Genomic DNA, 10,964 nt, shown 5'->3' with positions numbered 1-10,964 from the left:
CGGAGTGTTCATTACTATCTTGCTGTAGCAATTCTCTTCTTATTATTTAAACTTATAATGCCCTGTTTTTAGTAAGGGTTGCACTTCTCTGCTTCTATATGCCTGATAGTCACTTTACCCCTAATTACGTTTTTGGTGGGGTTTTTTGGGGGGTTTTTTTGGTCATTTTATTTTAGGTAAGCTGATCCCTTTCAGTATTTCCTGTAGTATAGGCCTCAAAGTGGAGAATTTCCTCAATTTTTGTATATCTGGAAAGGTCTTAATTTCTCTTTCATATCGAAAGGAGACCTTAGCTGGATACATTCTTTTAGGCTGGCAATTTCTTTCACTTGATAGTTTAAATATCTCATTCCATTCCTTTCTGGCTTGTAAGGTTTGCACTGAGAAGTCTGAGGATAATCTAATGGGTTTTCCTTTATCAGTTACTGTTTTCTTCTCCCTGTCTGCCCTGAGAATTCTATCTTTGTCGTTGATTTTCGTTAACTTTAATACAATGTGTCTTGGTGAAGGCATTTTTATGTTGTAATAATTGGGTGTTCTGTTGACTTCTTGAATTCCAAGCTCCAGCTCATTTTTTAGATTTGAGAAACTCTCATCTACTATTTGTCTGAAAATGCTTTCTAGTCCCTGCCTCTTTTCCTCACCTTTGGTAATGCCCATTATTCTAATGTTTCCTCTCCTGATGGTATAGCTAGTTCTTGTATTTCTCTTTCATTATTTTTCATTCTTCGGTTTCTCTCTTCTTCCTTCTGGTTTATTTCTAGATTTCTGTCTTTGATATCACTGATCCTTTCTTCCATTTGGTTGACTTTATTTCCCAAGCTTGCTATTTCATTTTTCAACTCTTGCAATGTGGTTTGTTTGTTTGTTTGTTTGTTTGTTTATCTCCAGAAGGTCTATTCGGTTCTTTTTGGGGTTTCAATCTCCTTGCTCTGATCATCTAGTTGTTTTTTCAATTCCTGAAATTGTTGATATGACTCGTTTCAGAACTCACGGTGTTTTTCAGAAGTACCATCCTGAATTCTGTCATTTAAGTTGCATATTTCTATGTCTGTAAGCTTATTTTCTGGAGATTTTTCTCTTTCTTTCTGAGATGTCTTGTCAACTTGGTTGTTCATGGTTTTTAATGGACCATTTCTCTGCCTGGGCATTAATGGAAGTGTATTCTGCTGTTTTTCCAGAAAAAAGATTTATTATGTAAAGGTCTCTCTTTAGCCTACTGCAAATAAGGTGGTTTTCTTTTGGTTTCCAGTAGGTGGCGTCTAAGCTTCTTGTATTCCTGCTTTATATAAAGCCTTAAAAATGCCTTTTTATTTTCCTATAGATATTTAATCACGCTCGCTACCCTCAGTTTCAGTCTCTGTCAGTGTCAGTGACGCTCTAGGCAGCGTTTGCTCAGGGGCTCCACAGTGATCGGGCTTGGAGGGTATGGGGGGAGAGGCCCTCTGGGTTGGGAATTGGGAGCTGCAGCTCAGCCTCAATTTTCAACCATGGCCGGTAAAAATCAACTGTTGTTTCTCTGCAGTCCCATCCCACTTCTCTGCTTTCTGCCCTGATGCCTGAGCCCAACTGTCAGCTGCGTGGAAGTCATAGCACTACCAGGCAGGGCTGTTCAGCGAAGTCGCCACAGCTTCTCCCCTCCTCTTCCTCCTGCAGGAAACTCCAGAGGCTGTGAGAGGCAGCTTCAGTCTCAGCAGCATTTGCTCACATTCCCCTAGGGCTCCGTGGCTTTCCATCTCAGAGGGTATGGGGGAAGGGGCCCTCCAGGTTGGGGGACAGGGGCTGCAGCTCAGCAACTAATGTCTGGTAAAAATAACTGTTGTTTTTCTGCTGTCCCACTTCTCTGTTTTCTGTCCTGATGACTGGGCCTGCCAAAGGCCACATGGAGCTCCCAGGCAGGGCTGTTCAGGGAACTCACTAAACCTTCTCTCCTCCCCCTCCTCTTACAGAGGCAGCTTCTTTGTTTCTCCCAGTCCACCGTCCAACATCCAGAGTTACCTATGATAGCTCTTATGCGCAGATCCCATGCTCAGACATGCTGGTGTGCAGTTTGAATGTTTTTGTTGAGTTTTAGATGTTCAGCTTATTGTTGTTTCAAGGGGAGAGATCTGAGGATGTCTCTCACTCAGCCATGTTTTTCTGATTCTTTTATATTATTTTTTAAATAAAGATATTTTTGTTTGAGGTGACAAAAATACAACTAATACTTATTTAAGAAAAAAAAAAAACTTGTGGAAAGTACATAGTAAAATTGGTTTGGGGCACTGCCTGACACTAGGACTATATATAGGGCTCATTATTATTCCTTTCCTTTATTATCAGACTATATCTCTCTGTGGTGATCTATGGCATTCTTACTCCTACCTTCTATTTTCCAGTATTTCCAACAATATTCTTAGAATTGATTTTATTCTCTTCATGCCCATCCCTGCATCTATCACTTTGGCCAGTTAGAAGAACTACATGATTTGGCAAGGTCTGGGTTATCTGGTAATATCTTGGGTGAGAGTGGCAATGGGTATCTCTACAAAAGAAAACTGAGGTGCTATATCCGTCTTTATAATACTGCCTTTCACCACCTGGCTCATAGTTGGCCCTACATAAATTGACACATGAATGATCAGTCCACATTCCTGTTCTTCAGTAGTTTCAATTCCATCATATGTTGGATTATAGTATATTTTCTTTCAAACATGATGCCAACACAAAGAAAAATATTGCTATTTTGCTTGTCTAGTGCATTGTCATCTACTGGACAAGAATTCTTCCTTTGAATCACATCAGACCTGTGGGAAAAGCAATATATAGACCTGATAGGATATTTCTATCACTATCAGTAGGTTCCTACAGTAATTCATTTTAGTACAAATATTCCCGTCAAAGCTTTATAATATGGAAAGGGTGCCCCCAACCTGGCCCCATTATTAATCTTGATCTTAGAGTGTTCCATTCAGAGAAATCAAAGGGGATGAAATCTCTAGAGCAGCTTTGTCCAGTAAAATTTTCTGTGATGATGGAAATATTTTCTAATTTGTGCTATCCAATTTAATTTTTTTCTCATTATACTTTGTTTTCATGGTTCTCAAAATTCTGTGGCATATTTTTGGTCAAGTTGGTTCTGTTAAAAAGTACTGATTTTAAAACCTAGTAACTTAAAGACTGCCACACACACACACACAAACTAAATGGTCCACAAAACATTCTCCTTTCCTTCTGAAGTTTTTATAAGGCACTATAATCATTAACCAGTTTTTTACTATTAGACTTAAATGGCCAATTGAGACAAAGAGTTCTGAGACCATTCTTCCACCACTGATTAAGACTGGGGTGGCAGGTATTGGGGATAATATTCATTTAGTCTTCTGAGCTTTCTGGGCAGACTGGTGACCCTACCAGCTCCAGCTGCCTTTTTGTCCTCTGTTTGATGACATCCACAGCAACTGTCTCATGCCACGAACAGCAAAATAGCCCAGGGGAGGATACTCGGAGAAGTTCTCAACACACATGGGCTTGCTAGGAACCATATCTACAATGGCAGCAGCACCAGATTTCAAAAACTTCAGGCTGTCTTCCAGCGGACAGTTCAGCACCGGTGTATATCCAGCACTGATTTGGTCTGGCTGGTTTAGGAAAATCACCTGAGCCATAAAGATAGCTGCTTCCATTGGTGGGTCATTTTTGCTCTCACCAGCCACATTTCCACAACAAACATCTTTAACAGACACATTCTTGACACTGAGGCCCACACTGTCTCTAGAAGAGCTTCACTCAAAGCTTCATGGTGCGTTTAATAGACTTTACTTCAGTTGTAATGTTGACTGGAGCAAAGGTGACCATCATGCCGGTTTGAAAACATGAGTCTCCACTCAGCCCATATGGACAGTACCAATACCACAATTTTGTAGATATCCTGGATAGGCAGACTCAATGGCTTGTCAGTTGGACAAGTTGGTGGTGGGATATAATACTGAACTTCAAGCAGTGTGGTTCCACTGGCATTGCTATCTTTACAGGTGACTTTCCATCCATTAAAACAAGCCATGTTAGCACTTGGCTCCAGTATGCTATCACCATTCCAACCAGAAACTGGCACAAATGATACAGTGTTAGGATTGTAGCCAATTTTCTTACATGTTGGTGCTGACTTCTTTAGTGATTTCCTCATATCTTTTCTGGCTGTAGGATGGCTCAGTGGAATCCATTTTGTTAACATCAATTAGTTATTTCACACCCAATATGTAAGCCAGAAGGGCATGCTCACAGGTCTGCCCATTCTTGGAGATACCTGCTTCAAATTCACCAACACCAGCAGCAACAATCAGTACAGCACGGTCAGCCTGAGATGTCACTGTAATCATGTTTTTGATAATCTCTGTGTCCTGGGGCATCAGTGATGGTCACATAATACTTACTAATCTCAAATTTCCACAGAGAGATATCAAAGGTGATACCACACTCATGATCAGCTTTCAGTTTATCCAAGACCCAGGCATACTTGAAAGAGCCCTTTCAGGAGCCTCTTTCTCAAATTTTTTGTCGATCCCACCATATTCGTAGATCAGATGGCCAAGTAGTGTTAGATTTGCCTGAATATATATGTTCATTGACGACGATGTAGATATATGTCTTTCCCATTTTGGCTTAAGATTTAGTGGTGGTTTTCATGACATGTATTCTGGCAGCACTGATTTGCAAAAAGGCCATATGTGGCTATTAAATGCTTAAAATATGACTAGTATGATTTGGGAACTACATTGTTAATTTTATTTGATTTTAATTAATTTAAACTTACATAGCCCCATGGGCTAATGGCTACACAGCTCTAGACAATAAACTATATGAGGTCAGATCTCTACTATTCACTATTATATTCCCACATGATACAGTTTCTGAAGAGTAGCAGGTATATAATATTTGTTGTTGTTGAAATAACACTTATAGATGGCACTTCTCAGAACTCCCATGAGCCAGGTACTATGCTAAATTCTTTAAGCATTTCATACAAATATCTTTTCAAGAATGCTCCACATCTAACCTAATGATATAGGGCATTTCTTAGAAACCAGAATGTTGTGGTAGACAATGAAAGATTCCACCCCATTATAATCTACGAATCGAGTAGCCTATATTCAACAGAATATTCTCTGAACAATATATAATATGTACATCACCACTACTCTTTTTTAAATAAGCTTAACTGAGGTATAATTGATATACAAACAATTTCATATATTTAATATATAAATTATGAGTTTGGACATAGGCATATACCCATGATACCGTCACTACGATTAAAGTACTAAACATATCCATCACCTCCAAAAATTTCCCTACTTCCTTGTGTTTGTATGTGTATGTTCAGAATACGTGATATCTATCCTCTTAACATATTTTAAGGTGAGTTTTATTTGCATTGTTAATTACTGGCACTATGTTGTACAGCCAATCTTAGAACATGGTCATCTTATACAACTAAAATGTCACACCCTTTGAGCAACAACTCTCCATTTCTCCCCCAACCCCAACCTCTGGCAACCACCATTCTATTCTGTTTCTATGAGTTTGATGATTTTAGGTACCTCATAAACATGGAATCATTCAGTATGTGTCTTTCTGTGACTGGCTTACTTTACTTAACATAATGTCCTCTAGGTCCATTCATATTGTAGCAAATGGTAGGGTTTCTTTTTAAGGCTGAATGATATTCTGTTATATGTACATACCATATTTAAAAAAAAGTTTATTAGTTTCAAGTATACAGTACATTGGTTAGATATTTATATAGCTTATAAAACGATTCCCCTAATTGTTTTCTCTCTTTTGGCTCTCCACTTAGCCATTACATTAATGCTAACTGCATTCCCCCATGCTGTGCTCCCCATCCCTGTGACCTTCTACCAACCACTAGTTTGTACTTCTTTATCCCTATTCTCCCAGCTCCCCAGCACTCCTCACCTCTGACTTTCGCCAGATTGTCCTCTATATTTGTGAGCCTGATTTTGATTATTTTGTTCTTTTTGTTCCTTAGATTCTGCATATAAGCGAAATCATATGGTATTTATCTTTCTCTGTCTGACTTATTTCACTCGGCATAATAACCTCAAAGTCCATCCACATCATTGCAAATGGTAGGATTTCATATTTTTAATGGCCGAGTTATATTCTATTGTGTATATGAACCATAACTTCTTTATCCAATCATCTGTTGATGGGCATTTAGATTGCTTCCATACTTTGGCTATTGTAAATTGTGTTGCTATGAACTTAGGGTGCATAGATCTTTATGAATTATGGTTTTGGTTTTCTTTGGATAAATATCCAGAAGTACAATTGCTGGGTCAAAAGGTATATCCATTTTTAATTTTTTGAGAAACCTCCAGACTGTTTTGCATAGTGGCTATACCAATTTGTAATCCCATCAACAATGTGTGAGAGTTCCTTTTTATCCACATCCTTACCAACACTTGTTCTCTGATTTATTGATGATAGTCATTCTGACAGGTGTGAGATGATATCTCATTGTGGTTTTAATTTGCATTTCTTTGATGATTAGTGACCTTGAGCATCTTTTCATATATCTATTGGTCATATGAATTTCCTCTGTGGAGAAATAATCTGTTCAGGTCTTCTGCCAATTTTTTAATTGGATTGTTTGATTTTTATTGTTGTTGAGTTGTATGAGTTCTTTACATATTTTGGATATTAACCTCTTATCAGATGTATCATAAGCAAATATCTTCTCCCATTCAGTCGGTTGTCTTTTTGTTTGTTGATGGTTTCCTTTGCTGTACCATATTTTCTTTATCCATTTATCTGTCAAGGGACATTTGGATTGCTTACATATCTTAGATATAGTGAATACTGCTACAATGTACATGAGGGTACAGATAACGAATAGAGATCCTGATTTCAATTCTTTTGGATATATACCCAGAAAAGAGATTATTGGATCCTATGGTAGTTCTATTTTTAATTTTTTGAGGAAATTCCATGCTCTTTTCCATAACGTTTATACCATTCTATTCTACCAACAGCATACAATTTCTCCACATGTTTATCAACACTTATCTTTTGACTTTTTGATAGTAGCCATCCTAACAGGTGTGAGATGATTTTTCATTGTGGTTTTGATCTGTATTTCCCTGATGATTAGTGATTTTGAACATCTTTCCATGTATGTCTTCTGTGGAGAAATGTCTATTCAATGCCTTTGCCCAGTTTTAAATCGGGTTATTTGGGGGATGTGTGTGTGTGTATTTTGTTGTTTTTTGTTTCTATTTTTGTTTTTTTGTGTGTGTGTATTTTGTTGTTTTTTGTTTTTATTTTTGTTTTTGTTTTTTGATGTTGAGTTGTAGGAATTCCTTGCACATTTTGGATATTAACCACTTATAACATAGATGGTGTGCGAATATTTTCTGCCATTCCATTGGTAGCCACCACATAGTGTTGTGAGAATTAAATTTAACACATTCAATACATTTAAAATAGCATCCAGGAAGTAGTGCTTAATAAAAATTAACTATTCTAATCATTATTAATGTTACCAACATGGTCAGAATGTGGTCTCTGTAGAGATGTTTCTCTGCCTAGTTTCTGGCATTTTACCAAGTGACAGGAACCATCTGCTCTAATTTTGGATTTCACTTAAGTGCAACTGAATCCCTCAAAGTCTAGAGCATAGATAATAAGGTCTACCCTGTCATTATGTTGTTTCCCAAATTCCAGATTTCTTCTCTGTTAATCTCTAAGATGAACACTGGTGATACTAACAGCTTTTCAAGGGTGGATCTTTCCTGTTCTGCTAAGGTGTGGCATTACTCCATGGCTTGTGTTAGACAATCACATTAAAATATTCAAATAACCTATGAAAATTATAGACATAAAATCAGTCTCAAACTATTTCTTAAAAGGGCTGCAAATTTTACAAAGCACCTACACATTCACCACACATTTGACCTGATTTTCACAAGTCTGTAATTTAAGTATTAGCATATACATTTATAAATAAGAAAACTAAAAATCAAAGAAGCCAAGAGATAGGTATGGGATTGGTGTCACAATTAGAAAACAGGAAGTTCCATTCCTGAACACAGGTCTTGAAAGTCCAAGTCCAGAGATATTTTTTTTTGTCTTTCTAAACCTTAGACTTTCCGATAATGAGTTTTACGTGATCAGGGTTACTTTGTAGGTAAAACAAGAAATGAGAGCATGAGATGTTATAAGATACATATTTTTCTAAGCTGCAAAAGCCATGAAACTGTACATTTTGCTATTTGGGTTACCTGTTGTATGTCAGAAATCCAAATAAACTCCATAAACTTTACAGAAAGAAAAAAAATATCAAGGAGCTCACTGTTCTATTAGGAAGAGGCAGTTTTAACTTCAGCCTCTTTAAATAAAAGTGATTTAAAAAAAGGCCAGTATTACATTTTATTTTTTACTCTAATATCCTATTTATGTTACCTCTGCTGCCTAAAAACATAAATGATAAGTATTGAAACTCAGATGTTTATGTGCTTATATCCATACAAACTATTATTTTCTCTTTGGGAATAATTAATTTTCATCACTGCATTTTCATACTTATATTGTTTTCTCACAGTTTCTTCTTCAATCTAAGACTTTAATTAGGGATTTTACTTAAAAGAGGATGATAAAAGACATAAAGAGATTTGATGTCAAAGCAAAGTACCTAACTAAAAAATACTCAAGTGAATCCTATATTTGTTATCTTAAAATAAAACTTCAAAGGAAATGATGGAAGATTTTCAGGCTTCTAACTGTATAAAACATTTTTTTTTTTTTAATGATGAAAAGCCATGTAGATGAATGGATTTTTATAATTGCATGTGTGGTTGCCAAGTGGACTCCTTCTAGCTTTTTATTTATTTTATTTCTTGCTTTTTGGGGGTAGGGGTGGGCAGGGAATGGGTAGAAGGAGAGAATCCTTCTTTAATAGAAGGCCATTCTGAATAATTTTGGCACAACACTTAAATATACTAAATAAAAAGCTTTATTTAATCAAAGACTATGGTTTTGTGATACCATTCCTGACCCACAATACAGGACCTGGCTCTTAATGCATAAAGATATCTGGTTACCATGACTATAATTACCATAATTTTACACCCATTAATTTTGTCTGTAGAATTAATTTCCATAACTTATGACTTGAAACAAAAACATCAGCCTTGTTTCATAGTTTCCAAGAGAAGAATTATTATAAACCTCATAAATGCCAAATGCTATTATCATTTTTTTTTATTTTTTGCTCTCTCCGAATCCTCCAAACTGGTTCCCTCTTATTAAAATTCAAACAGCTGTGAAATGGCCAGGCAATTTGAAGATGAAAGTAAATGTGAAGTGACCTTCATCCATGCTGAACAAATAGAATATTATAAACATACTTTCCAGTTGAAGTTACATAAAGCAAATTAAGAAATACCTAGGGCTATAATTTACTACAAAAATGTTTTTTAAATTTCTGACAGTTTCATTTAACTGACTAATTAAATTTGCTTGTAGGCATTTTACAGATGGAGTCTAATAACTGTACTGTCATTTGGAAAGAAAATGAATATTATATATTTTTTTTGTGAGAAATATGTTTGTAATGGTCCAGGTCTCCTACTAAACATTTGACAAATATCTAGAAGTATTTATACCTCGTTGTACTAGATAATAATGCCAATTCTATTAAAAGGTGATTAAAAGAAAATCCCACATGTAATAGCTTGGAACTACAAATGTGCATTTTCTAAAGGACCTGCCAAAAGGAGTTCAGACATAGTATTTATACCACATGAACAGTATCCATGTATTGTATACTTTGTTTACTCATTTCACAGATGTGAAGATGACCCATTTTATTGTTTTCCATCTTTATGTGCTGCTTTTTCCCATGAATGACTAAGACAAAGGCCATCTCCAGGAGTGTGCATTTCCTAGGTGCTAACCAGAATTGTTGTGGAGGACTTACAATTCAAAGTTTCCTAGTATACATGCTTTCTAAAGAAACTAAAAATACTCTTTTTTGAGGTATGTTTTAAGGCTACAAGGAAAAACATTCAAACAGTTTTGCAAATAGTGTCTTTAGGTGAATCTTAAAATAAAATAACCTACAATCTTCTATAATTATACCTCTAGATTGTGAATAATGGTCAAAACACTGATTTTCTCTTTTTAGTCTCTTTAGAAACAATCTAGGATCTTGGCATGTAAAATACAAAACACCTGACAACATTCCATGATTATCTGCTTTCATTATGTGTAATTGTGTTATTCATTTCACGAAAAAGACATTTAAGAGAAAAATGTGAAAGCTACAATTATATAATTATTTTGCCAAATACCAATGTTTATGTGCTCTATAAAACCTAGACTAGCTTAGGGTCTAAAATTTCATTGCATGTATGTGCAAAATTATTCACATCTATTTTAGTTCTTCTCCTACCTCCTATTATCCCGTGAACTCTCTGAAGTGAACTCTGAAGCCATAAAGTGGTACTTCCATCACATAAGACCCTTCAGCCCCTAGTACAGTACCTGACACATAGAAGTCATTTGATGCATGTGCTGGCCTGAGTAGACTGAAATGATTAAAATGAAACTAAATTAATATGGTCTGGCACTCAGGGAGGAAGAAAGTTAAAAATATCAATCATCTGTCCCTTTATTATTCTTGCTCCTCTAGTGATTTAATATTTTCTTCCTGATCTTTTTTTTTAAAGTCAATGCTCAAATTTGCACCAAAAGTGAAAAAAAAAAAAAAATTTCTGTTATAGCAAGATTGACACTATTAATGGTGTTAGAGACAACTGGATTTCCACACTACTGATTTCTTTTGCTTGCATAGAAAATTTAAGTTGACAACACTGAAGACCTTCCTACCCTCCTAACTTCATTTTTAACAAGAAGCTTGGAATCGAATCACAACCTTGGCCTACAACTTCAATCTACACTCT

General features: G+C 36.0%; 1 pseudogene; it reads right to left on the bottom strand.

The window, feature by feature from the left end:
- Positions 1 to 3,304: 3,304 nt before the first annotated feature.
- On the bottom strand, positions 3,305 to 4,635 carry LOC102898030 (annotated as a pseudogene).
- Between the last annotated feature and the right edge of the window lie 6,329 nt (positions 4,636 to 10,964).

Source organism: Pteropus alecto, unplaced genomic scaffold (genome assembly GCF_000325575.1).
Source record: "Pteropus alecto unplaced genomic scaffold, ASM32557v1 scaffold95, whole genome shotgun sequence".
In the NCBI taxonomy this organism is placed as follows: domain Eukaryota; kingdom Metazoa; phylum Chordata; class Mammalia; order Chiroptera; family Pteropodidae; genus Pteropus; species Pteropus alecto.
Note: the sequence above shows the minus strand (reverse complement) of the source record. Positions and strands in the feature narration are given on the sequence as shown.